Source organism: Anomaloglossus baeobatrachus, chromosome 2 (genome assembly GCF_048569485.1).
Source record: "Anomaloglossus baeobatrachus isolate aAnoBae1 chromosome 2, aAnoBae1.hap1, whole genome shotgun sequence".
NCBI lineage: Eukaryota > Metazoa > Chordata > Amphibia > Anura > Aromobatidae > Anomaloglossus > Anomaloglossus baeobatrachus.
The window spans coordinates 711,062,875-711,081,801 of NC_134354.1; positions in this window are offsets into that span (position 1 = coordinate 711,062,875).

Genomic DNA, 18,927 nt, shown 5'->3' on the forward strand with positions numbered 1-18,927 from the left:
GACGCCCAACATATGGTGCAATGGAAAGGAAAATAAGTACAAACTGGCCCTAGCAATAGGGAGAGGGGGTATAGACCCCTAAGCACTCATGTGAGGCTGAATCCTGCACTGTCTATCATCCCTAGATGAGTCCATATCCCATGTGCAATCACGTGCCTAACCCTTACTGACCCTGGGTTAGCCCTGGCTAGTGAGCTGAGCATCAAGAGGGTAGTCTTACTACTACAAAAAAACAACACTGGAAGAGAGACACACACAAGGGAATAAAACAGCAAACGGATATCCACAGCTTCCACAAGGACAACTTCTCTTGTGAGGTCACCATAGAAGAAGTATCACTGGCTTATGGGAGAGCCAGTAGTGAGTTTAAATAATGAAGGGGAGTGGTATTACGGTGCAGCAGCTGAGATTAGAGCTAAATGGAATCTCAGAAGAGTCAAAAAGGAACTCTTACCCCTTTAGAAACAGATGAAGTTAAATTCATTCTACTCATTTTAAAGAGAACCTGCAATCTGCAAATCGCCATGACCTTCTAATCTCAGATACCAGAAAGGTCTAAGCTGAACGCAACACACTTGTGACAGACATAATATTACATCAGATGGACAGCCCAGAATTATATATGCGCACCTCACAAGGACATACACTCTGTTTCCACCTACCAACACCACAGAGCCTGCCTGCATCCAGCAATGATGAAAAAATACATGAGATATCAGTTCAGATGTTGCAGTAATACCACTTTAAATTCATTAGTAACCACTTTACCATAAACCTCTTCTTGGCCCTAGTTTCCAGGGCTGTAACAATTATTCCCTAAGGTAATAAACTGAACTACACCACCAGGAAAATCCCCATCACTCCTTTAGGTTAGGTACAGATGACTGTTTTTTCTCATCTGAGAAAATGAGAATAATTACTTAGTGTTTGATCGTAATTATATCCAATTTTCTCAGAGGTGGAGAAGCTAAAACAAAATCTCTATCTTCTCCATTCTGTCGGTCTCTGAAAATCAGACGGCGCTTAGATCTCACCTGTGTGTGTTTCATTTATTTCCATGGGCCCATTGACGTGCATAACCAATTGGGTTCCGATTTATAGCAACAACTCAGGAATGCAGCCATTTTTGGACTTGTGTAGGGCCCCATAGAACAACATTGGTCCAAATGTGATTCTATGTTTTGTTTGATCATACTTGGACCACAAATACGGTCATCTATATAGCTAGCTATTCAAGGAACCCATACAGTTTATTGTTGGCCATGATTTATTTGGTGGCTATAGGAAAGGTTTATCTAGGTTTTTAGTGTCTAGATTTTATTTGATACCATTTAGTTTATCCACCTTAAAGGGAACTTGTCACCAGATTTGGTGACTATAAGCTGCGGCCACCACCAGTGGGCTCTTATATACAGCATTTTAACATGCTGTATATAAGAGCCCAGGCCGCTGTATAGAATGTATAAATCACTTTATAATACTTACCTAAATGGTCACTGCGGTGGAGTTGGGTCATATGGGCGTCTTCATTCTCCAGTGCCGGTGCCTCCTCTTTCGGCCATCTTTGTTGACCATCTTCTGAAGCCGGGGTGCATGACAAGTCCTACGTCATCCAGACTTGCCGACATTGGATTCCTGTGCAGGCGCACTTTGATCTGCCCTAAGCAGGGTAGATCAAAGTATTGTAGTGTGCCTGCGCAACATGTGAAGTACATATGATGTAGGACACGTCATGCACATAGGCTTCAGAATGAGGACATAGATGGCCGATAGCGGAGACGCCGGCACCGGAGAACAGAGAATGGAGATGCCCATATGGCCCAGCTCCACCACAGCGACCGTTTTAGGTGAGTATTATAAAGTAATTTTTACGTTCTACACAGCGGCCTGGGCTCTTATATACAGCATGTTAGGATGCTGTATATAAGAGCTCACTGGTGGTGGTCGCATGTTATAGGCCGCAAATCTGGTGACAGGTTCCCTTTAAAGGTGTTAATCAATTAATTATCATGGAGACCTGCTCCATCCAGCAGTACATTACTATTGTAACCTGGTATTAGTAAGCTGCTTATATTTCTGACCTATTTTGGGGGGATTTGATGTCTTTTTCAGGGAATTATTTTTCTCTACATACCCTGATACTGCGAGCGTATATTTAACAGTGGACATTCTCTGTTGACAAGGAAATAGTAGGCACTAATTACCAATTTATTCTTACAAATCCTGGTGGAATAGCAGTATGACATCTCAACAAAGAATTTTAGCATAATATGCTCTAGAATTGTTATTTTATAAGAAGAAAGTCATATCAGGTGAATGCAAAAGTTAAACTAATTTCATATTGTTTACTTGTGCTAGGAAATTAGTGTATTATATGGCTTTACTGCTTTATGGGCTATTTATTTTTTGCAATAGACAGAGTACACTTTCTTTAATTTTTATTTTTTTTTGCAGTAGACGGAATATTTTTTACCTTATTTGCTTGACTTCTTTACCTTATTAAACCTTAGTTGCAAAACATAAAACAGCAGTCTTTTATTTTTAGTTTATTATGTTTTACAAGATTCCGGCTAATGGGTCTTTGTTTGTGACATGGATTATGCATTAAAGAAAAAATTGTATTAACCTTGTGATGTGACCTTGAAGTGATATTGCAAACAAACAACAAAAACAATAGCATTTTTCCTCAATCCATACAAGGAAAATGACATTCTGCTGTATAACACTTTTGGTATTTGGATGATACAGAGACAAAATGAATTCTTGAGGACTCCACTTATTGAAGTCTTCAAAGGAATCAATACTTTATTGTGCATATTAGCAGCAACCATTCTTAAGAATTTCACTTGGTTTACTTCACATGATATATAAATATTTGACATACCATCATATTTGGCTTTTATATTTATATTCTATGCTAATGTGATCTATGCCAAAACTTGTTACTACTTGGTACTACCCTACTGCATGTAATTCTACACTTCTAATTCAAATTGTTCAACCCCCATAGCAAATGTTGTACAGTGCCTTGTGAAAGTATTTGGCCCCCTTTTTCAACCTTTTCCCACAGTTCAGGCTTCAAACAAAAAGATAAAAATGTTAATGTTATGGTAAAGAATCAACAAGTGGGACACAATTGTGAAGTTGAACAAAATGTATTGCTTATTTTAAACTTTTGTAAAAAATAAATAACTGAAAATTGGGGCGTGCAATATTATTTGGCCCCTTTACTTTCAGTGCAGCAAACTCACTCCAGAAGTTCATTGAGGGTCTCTGAATGATCCAATGTTGTCCTAAATGACTGATGATGATAAATATAATCCATCTGTTTGTAATCAAGTCTCCGTATAAATGCACCTGCTCTGTGATAGTCTCAGTGTTCTGTTTAAAGTGCAGATAGCATCATGAAGACCAAGGAACACAACAGGCAGGTCCGTGATACTGTTGTGGAGAAGTTTAAATCCAGATTTGGTTACAAAAAGATTTCTAAAACTTTAAACATCCCAAGAAGCACTGTGCAAGCGATCATATTGAAATGGACGGAGTATCATACCACTGTAAATCTACTTAGACCCAGCCGTCCCTCAAAAATTTCATGTCAAACAAGGAGAAGACTGATCAGAGATGCAGCCAAGAGGCCCATGATCACTCTGGATGAACTGCAGAGATCTACAGCTGAGGTGGGAGAGTCTGTCCATAGGACAACAATCAGTCGTACACTGCACAAATCTGGCCTTTTTAAAAGAGTGGCAAGGAGAAAGTCATTTCTCAAAGATATCCATAAAAAGTGTCGTTTAAAGTTTGCCACAAGCCACCTGGGAGACACCAAACATGTGGAAGGAGGATCTCTGGTCAGATGAAACCAAAATTGAACTATTTGGGAACAATGTCAAATGATATGTTTGGCATAAAAGCAACACAGCTCATCACCCTGAACACACCATCCTAACTGTCAAACACGGTGGTGGCAGCATCATGGTTTGGGCCTGCTTTTCTTCAGCAGGGACAGGGAAGATGGTTAAAATTGATGGGAAGATGGATGGAGCCAAACACAGGACCATTCTTGAAGAAAACCTGTTGGAGTCTGCAAAAGACCTGAGACTGGGACAGAGATTTGTCTTCCAACAAGACAATGATCCCAAACATACAGTAAAGCAAAATCTACAATGGAATGGTTCACAAATAAACATATCCAGATGTTAAAATGGCCGAGTTAAAGTCCAGACCTGAATCCAATCGAGAATCTGTGGAAAGAGCTGAAAGCTGCTGTTCACAAACGCTCTCCATCCAACCTCACTCAGCTCCAGCTATTTGCAAAGGAAGAATGGGCAAGAATTTCAGTCTCTCGATGTGGAAAACTTAGACACATACCCCAAGTGAATTGCAGCTGTAATCGCAGCAAAGGTGGTGTCCCCCTAGCACTTACTAGCACATACATTTTGCTCCCATTGAATTCAATAGTATTGAGAAAGTTCATTGAACTGTTTGACAAACTGTTCATCAGACATTAGGAAAGTCGTCGAACCCGAACTGAACCTTCATAGTTTTGCTCATCTCTAGTGATGGCTTAAGTGAAGCATGGCGGTGTCTTGGTGATGCCTAAAGTGATGTATGGCAGTGGCTTAGTGATACTTACAGTGAAGCATGGTGGGGATTCCCTGATGCCTTAAGTGAAGCATGGTAATGTCTCGGTGATGATGTGGGATTGCTTTGCATCCTTTGGCCCTGAAAATCTGCAGTGTGTGGAGAGTGGTGATGAATGAGTGTAATTGTTACTAATCGCTATTTGCAGGATAGTACTGTACTCGGGCTATTCGTTATATTGCGAGCAATGGTGTATTCGTCTTGCTATATTCGGATGTCCCGCCCAGCTATTTTGGCGGCTTATTTGCAGCTACTAAACATGTTGGGCTTCTTAACCAATCACAGTAATGCCGCAGCCATCTGGCTGCAGTATTACTGTGATTGGCTGTCAACCACCATTTTGTACACAATACATTGCCAGCGTCTCTCTCCAAGCGCCTCATACTCACCGATCATGGCACAGCATGGCTGTCACGCTGCTCCCGCTGTGCCTCTTATTCTTTTTCCCTACCAGTCTCTCCAGGCTCAGATGTAGCAGAGCCAGGACCGTCATGGGACCTCATGTGGATTACGTCGGACATGGAGGTCTGTATGGGGGGTTAACAAAGTGGTGAAAGAAGGGTCTTTTTTGTATTTTATTCCAAATAAAGGATTTTTTGGTGTTTGTGTTTATTTTCTTTCACTAACAGATTAATCATGGGGCGTATCTCATAGAAGCCTGCCATGATTAACCTAGGACTTAGTGGCTGCTATGGGCTGCCATTAACTCCTTATTACCCTGATTGACACAGCACCAGGGCATTTGGGATGAGTGAGGTAAAGCTCCTGGGCTGTCACATCTAATGGATGTGGCAATTCCGGGCAGCTGCTGGCTGATATTTTTAGGCTTGGGGGTTCCCAAAAATGCGGGTCTCCCAAGCCCGAGAATACCATCCCTGAGCTGAGAGGCTTTATCTTGGCTGGGTATAAAAATTGGGGGGACCGCACGCCGTTTTTTAAAATTATTTATTTATTATACTGTATGATATAGACCCGCCAACCATAGGCTGTGATTGGTTGCAGTGAGACAGCTGTCACTCAGCTTGGGAGCAGGTCTGACTGCAACCAATCACAGGGAGAAGCAGTCAATCGTGATGAGGCTAATGAGAAGTAGGGAAGAAGATCGAGAGGCAGCAGAGCAGTGTGACAGCCGTGCCGCACCGTGATCGGTGAGTAGGAAGCGCTTGGAGAGAGAATCAGTTGCATAATACTGTGACATCCTCATTCCCAGAAACCATATGTGAGTCAGAACTGCATGTAGGCATATTCTCCAGGCTCTTCCCATTCACTTTCATCACTTTCCCATCCATTTCAGCCTCTTCCTCAGGCACCCAGACCACTCTGTTGGGTCCAGCAGAAAATTACTCGCATTTCCCATTGACTTGCATTGTACTCACTATCTGTAACGAACACACGAGTATTACAAAGTACATGTTATGTGTATAGCGATTACGAATATTATGGTACTCTCTCATCTTTAATGGAGAGATAAATAGCTTCAATCAAGTATCAGGTAATTTTACTAAAAGATACCATTACTTCTGTTCGGAAGCTAAAGCTTTGGTGACATTGGATCTTCAAAAGGGACATTAATACCAAAATCCACCAACGCTTGTTTTCAGAAGTCCTTGAAGATTCTAGATTGGTTATCACTAGAGTTAATCGAGGTTCGCCAATTTCATGTTTGAGTGATTTTGGGGGGTGCTCGAGATCGAACTCGAGCTTTTTGCTAAAAGCTCGATAGTTCGAGAACGGTTCGATCACCATAAACATGGCTTTTCACAGTAAGACTATGTGCACATTTTGCTATCTGCATTCGTCCTGCGTCCCCAGCACAATCCCTCTCCCTTTCCTACTCACCGATCACGGGCGCCTCACTCCACATCTGTGACAAATCTGCTGTGTCTTTTCCTCTTTAGAAAATGGCTGCCACTTCATTAGTCAATTAGTTATTCCGTGCTTTCCCCGCCCATTGGCACCCATGATTGGTTGCAGTCAGACACATCCCCACGATGAGTGACAGCTGTCTCACTGCAACCAATCACAGCCGCCAGCGGGCGGGTCTATATCTTGCAGTAAAATAAATAAATAAATTAAAAAAAAAAATGCGGTTCCCCCCATATTTGATACCAGCCAAGATAAAGCCACACGGCTGGAGGCTGGTATTGTCAGGATGGAGAGCACCACGTTATCGGGAGCCCACCACCCTAACAATATCACCCAGCAACCGCCCGGAATAGCCGCATCCATTAGATGCGACAGTCCCGGGGGACTCTACCCAGCTCCTCCCGAATTGCCCTGGTGCGGTGGCAATCAAGGTAATAATGAGTTAATCATTCCAGGCGTCTCCCCGAGATACCGTCCATGATTAAACTGAAAGTGAAAGTAAATAAACATACAACGAAAAATCCTTTATTTGAAATAAAAGACAAAAAACCACCCTGTTTCACCCCTTTATTAATCCCCAAATACCCCTCCAGGTCCGACGTAATCCACACGACACTGTCAGCTCTGCACCCTGAAGATGCAGCAGCACCGTAGAACACCATCACACTGTATCAGCTGCACGTAGCAATGAAGTGAATCGTGCGGTCAGCAGAGTCTTCAGCAATGCAGACTTCAAGATTACCAAATGTGCCTATCTTTATCAATAGAGTCAGTAGCTCAGTGTATAGAGTGCTCGCCTCAGAAGCATTAGGTCGTGAGATCTAATCCCGGTCCCGGTAAAGAATTTAATATTTTTTTATTTTTAATTTTAAATTATAATTATTAGATATTTATAATTATAATTTAATTTAATTATGCACTAAGGGGAGGAGCCCGACATCAGCTGTGAGCCATGGGACACACCTCTAAAATCGAAGCAGTTCACGGAATGAGGCTGCATTGGTCTCACCTCTCTCTCTTCTCTCTCTTCTCTCTCTCTCCCCTCTCTCTCTCCACCATTTTTTTTCAATGGTGTTCGAGAGGTTTGTTGAACAGCTCGCTGAACCGAACTCGAACGCAGCCTCCGTTCGACGAACCAAACCGAACTCGAGCCTTCAGTGGCTCGCTCATCTCTAGTTATCACAGTTACCTGACGTGAATCCCATAGAAAATCTTTGGTGAGATTTAAAGAAGATACAGTCAGGGCCAGAAATATTTGGACAGTGACACAAGTTTTGTTATTTTAGCTGTTTACAAAAACATGTTCAGAAATACAATTATATATATAATATGGGCTGAAAGTGCACACTCCCAGCTGCAATATGAGAGTTTTCACATCCAAATCGGAGAAAGGGTTTAGGAATCATAGCTCTGTAATGTATAGCCTCCTCTTTTTCAAGGGACCAAAAGTAATTGGACAAGGGACTCTAAGGGCTGCAATTAACTCTGAAGGCGTCTCCCTCGTTAACCTGTAATCAACGAAGTAGTTAAAAGGTCTGGGTTGATTACAGGTGTGTGGTTTTGCATTTGGAAGCTGTTGCTGTGACCAGACAACATGCGGTCTAAGGAACTCTCAATTGAGGTGAAGCAGAACATCCTGAGGCTGAAAAAAAAGAAAAAATCCATCAGAGAGATAGCAGACATGCTTGGAGTAGCAAAATCAACAGTCGGGTACATTCTGAGAAAAAAGGAATTGACTGGTGAGCTTGGGAACTCAAAAAGGCCTGGGCGTCCACGGATGAGAACAGTGGTGGATGATCGCCGCATACTTTCTTTGGTGAAGAAGAACCCGTTCACAACATCAACTGAAGTCCAGAACACTCTCAGTGAAGTAGGTGTATCTGTCTCTAAGTCAACAGTAAAGAGAAGACTCCATGAAAGTAAATACAAAGGGTTCACATCTAGATGCAAACCATTCATCAATTCCAAAAATAGACAGGCCAGAGTTAAATTTGCTGAAAAACACCTCATGAAGCCAGCTCAGTTCTGGAAAAGTATTCTATGGACAGATGAGACAAATATCAACCTGTACCAGAATGATGGGAAGAAAAAAGTTTGGAGAAGAAAGGGAACGGCACATGATCCAAGGCACACCACATCCTCTGTAAAACATGGTGGAGGCAACGTGATGGCATGGGCATGCATGGCTTTCAATGGCACTGGGTCACTTGTGTTTATTGATGACATAACAGCAGACAAGAGTAGCCGGATGAATTCTGAAGTGTACCGGGATATACTTTCAGCCCAGATTCAGCCAAATGCCGCAAAGTTGATCGGACGGCGCTTCATAGTACAGATGGACAATGACCCCAAGCATACAGCCAAAGCTACCCAGGAGTTCATGAGTGCAAAAAAGTGGAACATTCTGCAATGGCCAAGTCAATCACCAGATCTTAACCCAATTGAGCATGCATTTCACTTGCTCAAATCCAGACTTAAGACGGAAAGACCCACAAAAAAGCAAGACCTGAAGGCTGCGGCTGTAAAGGCCTGGCAAAGCATTAAGAAGGAGGAAACCCAGCGTTTGGTGATGTCCATGGGTTCCAGACTTAAGGCAGTGATTGCCTCCAAAGATTCGCAACAAAATATTGAAAATAAAAATATTTTGTTTGGGTTTGGTTTATTTGTCCAATTACTTTTGACCTCCTAAAATGTGGAGTGTTTGTAAAGAAATGTGTACAATTCCTACAATTTCTATCAGATATTTTTGTTCAAACCTTCAAATTAAACGTTACAATCTGCACTTGAATTCTGTTGTAGAGGTTTCATTTAAAATCCAATGTGGTGGCATGCAGAGCCCAACTCGCGAAACTTGTGTCACTGTCCAAATATTTCTGGACCTAACTGTAGCTGCAGCGTGCAAAACTAACAATTTTAGTGAATACAAAACCATTTTCCATGAAGAGAGGGCTCCAATTCCTCAGGAACATAGCAGGACGCTGAAGTCTGAATGTGCTTCATGGTTGCAGTAGGTCAGAAAGGACAATCGCTGCTATACTAAGTGCTTTTCTAAGCACTAATGAGAGGAATCTAATGAGTATAGCTATGGGAAGTGCAAAGGTTGTAGCCGCACTTGAGGCCTAGACCAAATGGTCATTTTGCCACAGAAGTGAATACTAGTGTTCATTCTCAGTTAAGTTATGTTGTGTAACTGTGTTTTGCTATCATAGTGCTGTAACATCACTGTGGCAATAGAGTAATGCACCTATACTAGTTTAATACGATGTCAGCCATTGAAAATGCTAGAAAATCCAGAAAAACAAATATGGCCTCCTTAGATCTATATATTTTCACAAAGACATTTTCTAAAATGTCTTTAAAGTAATATAAGGATATAAGTTCCAGCTTTTATTTGACATAATGGTTGAAAACAAGATTATTGAATTTCCTCCATTCTCATTCTAGTTATTAATAATGGAGAAAACAAATGTAAGAGGCAGCTAATGCAGAAGCAGCTGAAAAAATGTTTAAAATGAGTTTCTTATCTTAATGGGTTTTGTGGTTGGTAATAACCATGGGAAGCAATGAAACGACTTAGGTATTTCTAAGGAACGAAAGGCTCATGTATAAACACAATGCATTTACTAATTAATGCTCCTCCATAAGACATATCCGGGGTCAGATGGAAAGGATTTCACCTTCATTTAAATGGGCAATTACAATTGGTATCACCTAGTGAATATGTGTAATGAAACCTCTCCACTCCTCTTCTTCTTTCGTGCCTGCTACTGAAGATACAATAACAATATAGCTGTACTTAAAGGGGTATTCCCATCTCCAAGATCCTATCCCAATGTGAAGTAGGTGTATTAATAATAATATTAGAAAATACCTTCAATTGAAAATGTAGTATACTGTATTTTCCGGATTATTTGGCACACTTTTTCTCCTAAAACTGGGATCAAAATGGGGGTGCATCTAATAATCCGGATATGCCTTACTGGGGCAGCAGAGCGGGGTCACAAGAGACAGGGTGGGAAATACTGAGGGCTCAGAGGTGGGGGTGATACTGCAGTGAAAAGGCTCAGGAGGGTCACAAGACAGAGGGTCGGTGATAACTGCGGGTCCGGGGTATGAGGTGGCGGAGGCGGGCACCATTGATCTGCCGGCGCTTGACATGATAGACTTCAAGAAAATGGCCGCGGAGACCAATCTCTGCACACACCACCTCTGCGGCAATTTTCTTGAAGTCCATAGCGTCGAGCACTGGCAGTTTAAAGAGGAGTCTGCAGCGCACCGGCAGATCAATGCCACCCACTGCAACAATATCCCCAAGCCCACAATATCACTGACCCTCCTGAGCCGCAAAACCCCCTCCTCCGAGCCCACAGCATAGTCAACTCTGCCTCCTGTGACCCTCCTGAGCCGCTGCCCCCTGGTGAGCTATTATAAGACGCACTAGAATTATAAGACGGAGCCCTATTTTAACATTAAAAATTAGTTTTTCCTATTTTTCTCCTCTAAATTTGAGGTGCTTCTTATAATCCTGTGTGTCTTATAAAATTCAAAATACAGTAGTTCTCCTGATTGACTGTTTTGCTTATCTCATGTGCAGGGCATTGTAGCTTAGATATCCATGGTTACGTCCACTCAAATAGTGACAATTAGGTAGTTGCTCACAGTCCTAACCATGGATACCTAAGCTGAAATACCCTGCACATAAGGTAAGAGACATGTTTATATCAGGAAAACTATACAACATTTCTAATTGGAGGTATTAACTCATATTATTATTATTATTATTATTATTATTATTATTATTATTATTATTGTCATTCCTATTACATATTGAGATAGGATCTTAGAGATGGGAATAACCCTTAAACTGATATAATGTATTGTGGTATAATTCAACTTGATCTCAGGCACATTAGCGCCAAGTGTATCTATGCCACCTTAGCCTAACAAAAACAGGATAATTGTAGTGTACTCCACGCTGCTGTACAAAGAATCACTCCATTAATAAAGCAATATGGGGGGTTTATTCAATGCTTTTCGAAGAGATATCCCCTTTTCTTCCTCAGGAAAATCCACCAATGCCTATTAGCCTATACTGTGCATCATATGTAGCCTATATATCTTATAGGTGTTATGTAGTCCTAAAAGAAATGCCTACATGCACGTTTGTATATGTACAGTATGTACAAGTGCATCTCAATAAATTAGAATATTATCAAAAAGTTAATTTAGTTCAGTAATTCAGTACGGAAAGGGAAACGTATATGTTATATAGAGTAATTACACAAAGAGGGATCTATTTCAAGTGTTTTATTTCTGTTACTGTTGATGATTATGGCTTACAGCCAATGAAAGCCCAAAAGTCATTATCTCAGAAAATTAGAATAATTACCACAAAACACCTGCAGAGGCTTCCTAAGCATTTAAAGGGAAACTGTCATCAGAAATTTTGCTTTAAACCTAAAAGTTTCCCCCTCTGCAGCTCCTGGGCTGCATTCTAGCAAGGTTCCTGTACTTTTTGTGGCCCCTTTTAAACCAAATTAAATACTTTAAAAACCTGTACCTTTTGCTATGTAAATTTTGTAAATCGTCCATGGGGGCGGGCTCTCTGGTGACAGTTGCTGTTCCTCCAGCAGATTTACGCCGCCCCCCCAACGCTGAATTTCATATCTCAGGACGCCGCCCCTGGGCGCCCGTGGTCCCGCGCATGCGCTGTGCGACTGTAGCGGGACTGTGCACTGTGTGCACGTGTAACCGCTGGTGATGTTTTGCGCAGGCACGAGGTTATGGGCGGTGCTGTGAGTGTCATCAGCAAGTCCCGCCATAGCCTCGTGACCGCACTTTCCCCTCTTCCTCCAGCGTTCTGCGCAAGCGCTTGCTAGCCAGATGACCCAACTTTACCTCTTTCCCATCTTGCCCTGCTGCAGGGTAAGATGGGAAGGAGGTGATGTCGGGTCATATGGCCGGCGAGCGCTTGCGCAGAAAGCTGGAGGCAGTGGGGGAAAGCGCGTCCACGAGATTATGGGAGGGCACTTGCGATGCATCACAGCGCCACCCATAATCTCATGCTTGTGACACACATCACCAGCGATCCTGGCATGGGCGGCACCTCTGGCGCAGTGGGTGGCTTCCTGATGGATGAAATGGAGCGTGGGGGGACGGCGTCAATGTGCTGGAGGAACAGCAACGGTCACCAGAGAGACCGCCCTCATGGACGATTTACAAAATTTACATAGCAAAAGGTACAAGTTTATAAAGTATTTAATTTGGTTTAAAAGGGGCCACAAAAAGTACAGGAACCTTGCTAGAATGCAGCCCAGGAGCTGCAGAGGGGGAAACGTTTAGGTTTCAAGCTAAATTTCTGATGACAGGTTCCCTTTAAAATGATCCCTTAGTCTGGTTCAGTAGGCTACATACACAATCATGGGGAAGACTGATGACTTCACAGATGTCCAGAAGGCAGTCATTGACACACTCCATAAGGAGGGTAAGCTACAAAAGGTCATTGCTAAGGAAGCTGGCTGTTCACAGAGTATTGCACCCTTATCGAAAAGAGAAAATTAGGGACATTTATATAGTAAAGCCTTTTAGTATTGTAGTGTACAGTTGAGATTCTATAAATCCATAATATGACTATGTGTATGACAGCAAAACAGTTTTTGGCCTTCAGGATTATGTTCTTTATTTTTCTCGCTTTTCTGCATTTCAACTCCACTTTTTCTGATAGACAATTGTAAGATCTGGTTTCAGTTGCACGGTTTATAGGCATCAATTTGGAATATAAATCTGGCAATCTGTATAGAAGACTTTTATAATGATGTAAGGTAGTTTTGTAACACAGGTTATATTGATAAAAATGTGTTTTTTAATTCTTATGATTCTTGTTTAACAAAACAAATGTTTTTTTTTAATTACATCAAGTTTACTATGTTTAATTTGTGTGGCTTAAAAAGTAAACCTCAGATATTATGCAATATATAGTGCAAAGGTGTATTTAGGCCCTGTGCGCACACTGTGTTTTTACCCACGTCTTTTTTTTGCGTTTTTGCTGCAGAAATTTCTTGAGAAGATGGTTGTAACCTTTCTGCAGACATTGACCAGCAAAACCTATGGAAAAAAAATATCTGTGCGCACACTGCGTTTTCTCAAGAACATTCTTTCTGCAGAATTTCTTGAGAAAAAGAATGAGCATGTCACTTCTTTTCCGCAGGTACCTGCATTTTTTGTCAGAGATAATTGTAAAAAAATTCAGGGACCAACCTGCGGAAAAAAACGCACCAAAAACTCACAAAAAATGCATCAGAAACGCACAAAAATGAGGTAAAAAATAATGCAGCTTTCGGTGCATTATTGGTGCGGTTTTTTTACCGCAAGTGTAATAATCTTTCAGACTCTCAAGAAATTTCTTGAGAAAAATCATTTTTTCTAGTGTGAACAGAGCCTAAGGCTTCCCGGGACTCAAGGCAAGGATTCTGTTGGCATCCCTCCCCTCTGTTGGCATTCCTCCCCTCACCCCGAAGCGGTTTGGGTGGCTGTTGTGTGACCGCTCAGTCATATGTGATTTGCACACTTACAGTCACGTACGTACCGATAAGCTACTCTTCCTTAATTCTCTCAATGCTCAGTGAAAAACTGAGAGAAGTAGGAAGAAAAGCTAGTTGTCACATGACTGTAAGTATGAAAATTGCATATGAGTGGAATGTCCGTGTGATGAATGTTGGAACCAGAATGCAGAGCTGAATCCTGACAGTAAGTATATTAAACACTATAAGGATTGCCATGCAACAGTGCTTAATTTTATAATTAAAGGGCTTGTCCAAGTTTAAGATGAAAGTCTGCAGTTACTCTAGGTGATTGCAGACTTCTGAATATTCACAACATGCACTGCACACTTTTCGGATTCTCCCATGCCAGTGGTGAGTGTGGATGGTCATGAGAGTTTACAATTTGTATACTTCCGGCCACATCCCAACTAGACAAGTCGAACCCTACTCAATACATTTTCATTGCATAAGGCAAGCACATATCATGTCGGCACATAACTGCATTTATGTAAATCGCATATTTGCAGTTTGGTGATCTCCTACTCTCACCGCCAGCACCAGAGTATCCTGACAGCATGCAATGCAAAAGCTGTGAGAATTGAAAAGTCTGCAGTCATAAAGTTAAGGCAGACTCATAACAAAATTGGACAACCCCTGTAATGCTCCTAACATAAATAAAAATGTAGTTACCCTTAACTTGTTAGACATCACAATACTTTATTAACAAACCTTACAAAATTATGAACTGTTATGTGTGCACAAGATCAGAACTAATAACAGTACAAAAATACATCACCACAGCCACCAGTAATACAGAAATACACAACTATAAACCCCATCTGTACATAAGGTCAGCATCACAACCCTTATCAGTTCAGAAATTCATCACTTGAATGACCAGCAGTAGAGAAATTCATTATCAGAATCACCAGCACTAAGAAAATTTATCATCAGAGCCACCAGCAGTAAAAAATGTGTTCATCAGAACCACCAGCAGTACAGAAACACATCCCTATAATGCCCATCAGTTCAGAAACACAGCATCAAAACTCTCATCAGCACAGGGATACATCACAAAAACTCCTATCAGTAGATGGTCCAGTAATTGTAATGGCAGGTCAGGCCCATATAGATTTGTATCGCATGAATCTACAACTTCCAGTATTGCACTGACGAGGGGCAAGCACCCCGAAACACCGTGTCTGCAAATTGGGATTCTGATCTGGCTTATATATCCTGAGTCATATTGCAAAGGATTGTCAAAAATCCACTTGTGACTTTTAGGATCGCTACTTCCAATAGGTGGCGCTGTGCTAGAGTTTGTCTCCTTTACTGGAGAGACAATTTGAATATTTCCCAGAGGGGCATTGCAGCTATAAGTCCCCTTACCTGGCAGCCAGACTGGCTTGCAAAGTCTCCTTAAGGAGAATAGTGTTCCCCCGTGGAATTTTAGGGGCATTGCAGCTATAAGTCCCCCTTACCTGGCAGCCAGACTGGCTTGCAAAGTCTCCTTAAGGAGAATAGTGTTCCCCCGTGGTCCCCACATAGCTTTCTCATGAGCCAGATCAGACACCCCCATACTTTGCACTGACGAGGGGCAAGCACCCCGAAACACCGTGTCTGCAAATTGGGATTCTGATCTGGCTTATATATCCTGAGTCATATTGCAAAGGATTGTCAAAAATCCACTTGTGACTTTTAGGATCGCTACTTCCAATAGGTGGCGCTGTGCTAGAGTTTGTCTCCTTTACTGGAGAGACAATTTGAATATTTCCCAGAGGGGCATTGCAGCTATAAGTCCCCTTACCTGGCAGCCAGACTGGCTTGCAAAGTCTCCTTAAGGAGAATAGTGTTCCCCCGTGGAATTTTAGGGGCATTGCAGCTATAAGTCCCCCTTACCTGGCAGCCAGACTGGCTTGCAAAGTCTCCTTAAGGAGAATAGTGTTCCCCCGTGGTCCCCACATAGCTTTCTCATGAGCCAGATCAGACACCCCCATACTTTGCACTGACGAGGGGCAAGCACCCCGAAACACCGTGTCTGCAAATTGGGATTCTGATCTGGCTTATATATCCTGAGTCATATTGCAAAGGATTGTCAAAAATCCACTTGTGACTTTTAGGATCGCTACTTCCAATAGGTGGCGCTGTGCTAGAGTTTGTCTCCTTTACTGGAGAGACAATTTGAATATTTCCCAGAGGGGCATTGCAGCTATAAGTCCCCTTACCTGGCAGCCAGACTGGCTTGCAAAGTCTCCTTAAGGAGAATAGTGTTCCCCCGTGGAATTTTAGGGGCATTGCAGCTATAAGTCCCCCTTACCTGGCAGCCAGACTGGCTTGCAAAGTCTCCTTAAGGAGAATAGTGTTCCCCCGTGGTCCCCACATAGCTTTCTCATGAGCCAGATCAGACACCCCCATACTTTGCACTGACGAGGGGCAAGCACCCCGAAACACCGTGTCTGCAAATTGGGATTCTGATCTGGCTTATATATCCTGAGTCATATTGCAAAGGATTGTCAAAAATCCACTTGTGACTTTTAGGATCGCTACTTCCAATAGGTGGCGCTGTGCTAGAGTTTGTCTCCTTTACTGGAGAGACAATTTGAATCATTCTTAACAATGGTAGGGAGATACTGAGAGTTGTTGCTATCAGTTATCATCAGAATGCATACCATACAGAAACAACAGTACTGATGAGAATTAGTCAGTATCACTAATAATCACTTACATCCAAATACCTTACAGATGATATTGTCTCTGATCAAAGTCATTCTTTTTCATTTCTTCATCTTGTCCAGACTCCATGATGACTTTTCACATCCATGGCTCGTCACTGCAGACTTCCATCTTCTCTGCTCTTCTGCAGCATATTTGCCATGATACCCTTAAAAATAGCAGTGCCATTATAATGCTCCTTAATAAAAAATATCTGCCCTATGCTGTGCCCCTGAATAAATAATTGTACCTCACTGTGTTTCCTGCACAAAATATGACCCCCACAATGTCCATCTTATGGTACATGCCCTCCATACTGCCCTCTCCTTTCCATACTAGGACTCATCTTCACACTATACTCTCACATTGTATCCTCACCATACTGCCTAATCTCTATACTGTGCCCCTCATCACACTACACCTCCTTGACATACTGTCCCATCCTATCTATAGCCTCACACTGTCCCCCATGCTGCTCTCTTTCTGTACTGCATGCTGCACTTCACAGTCCCTATTTTATGCCCCTTCATATTTTTCTCACCCCATTCTGTCTCCTCACTATTTGAGCACTCATCTCCCTCACGCCTCATGCTGTGTCACACACACATTCCCATTGCGCTCTCCATACTGTGTCTGTACCAATACTTCCTCTCTCTGCATATTGTGTTTGCACCGAAGACCCACTCAGAGGTTTGCAATGATGTGGGAGGGGGCTTCATAATGTCTGATCAGAATGTTAAACCAAGAACCTCATGTTCAGGTTTTTATCTTTTACCTAGCGGCTTTAGATCAACTTATGAATTTTGGATGTGCGTCCATGTCTTTTTCTATTACTATGTGTTTACACTAGAGTTGAGCGGATCGGTTATAATCCGGGTCCGGCGGATCCGGATTGGGTTGCCGCAGAAGTCTGGATCCGATACGGAATCCGCATCCATGTAAATCAATGGGGAGCCGGATCCGGAACGAGAGAGAGAGAGAGAGAGAGAGAGAGAGAGAGAGAGAGAGAAACAAAAAAAAACAAAAACGGATCCGGATCGTGCACCCCGAATCCTGGGTACTGGTCGGACTCGGATCGGGCTCTCAAACCGTGCGGATCCGGATTTTGAGGATCCTGGTCCGCTCAACACTAGTTTACACCCATCCCCACCTTGATCCTTATACTTTGTCCACATACATTCCTCCCTCTCTCCTTATACTGTGTCCACATACCTTCCCTCCTCACTGCTCATACTGTACAGCATACACTTCACCTCTCACTCCTCATACTGTGTCCACATACATTCCCGCCCCCTCATTCCTCATACTCTGTCCGTTTACATTCCTCCCTCACTCCTCACACTTTGTCTGAATATATTCCCACTCACTTCTCATACTGTGTTTGCATGCATACCTCCTCACTCCTCATTCCACATACATTCCCCCCTCACTCCCCATACTGTATCCTCATATATTCCACTTGTGCTCCCAATACTGTGTCCACACCCATTACCCCTCACTCTCCATACTTTGTCCACATACATTCCTCCGTGATCCTCTTACTGTATCCGCATACATTCCCCTGCCGGCGGTCAGATCTTCAATTGTATTCGCACCTGAAAGACGCAAGTAAAATTGATCACTGGCAATCGGCGTGCCACACCTTCTCTGAGCCGGGTATCAACTTGATGACCCAGTGAGCGCTCCTTTGTATGGGAGAGTCTGCTGAGATGGCTGACTGGATAAACAATTGTCTGAAGCATCGTTCAGCGGAAGGCCATCTATTCTGTAGGGCCAGCCATAAACATCAGATAACAGATAACTGCAATTATGTCAGTGGTGATAAAAGAAAGGAGCTGTGTCACACTGTACAAAGAGCTGGTAAGACATAGTACAGCGCATTCCCCACTAGGTGGCAGCAGAGTAGTGAAGGAGAGACAAAGAAACACTGTAACAGAAAGGCGCAGCTGAAGTACAGCAGAGTAACTTCAGCAAGCAGTTAACAGGTGAACCACCAGGGGGCAATAGAGTAGTCAAGCAGTCAGGGTCTTTGCCAGGAAAGGTAAGTCACTGCAAAGGGAGGATAAAAATTAAGCCAGAAAAAAGAACCGAGTCGAAAGCCGGGAGATCACGTATGCAGAGGGAAACACAAACAACAGACAATAGCAGGAAGTCAAGGATTAGT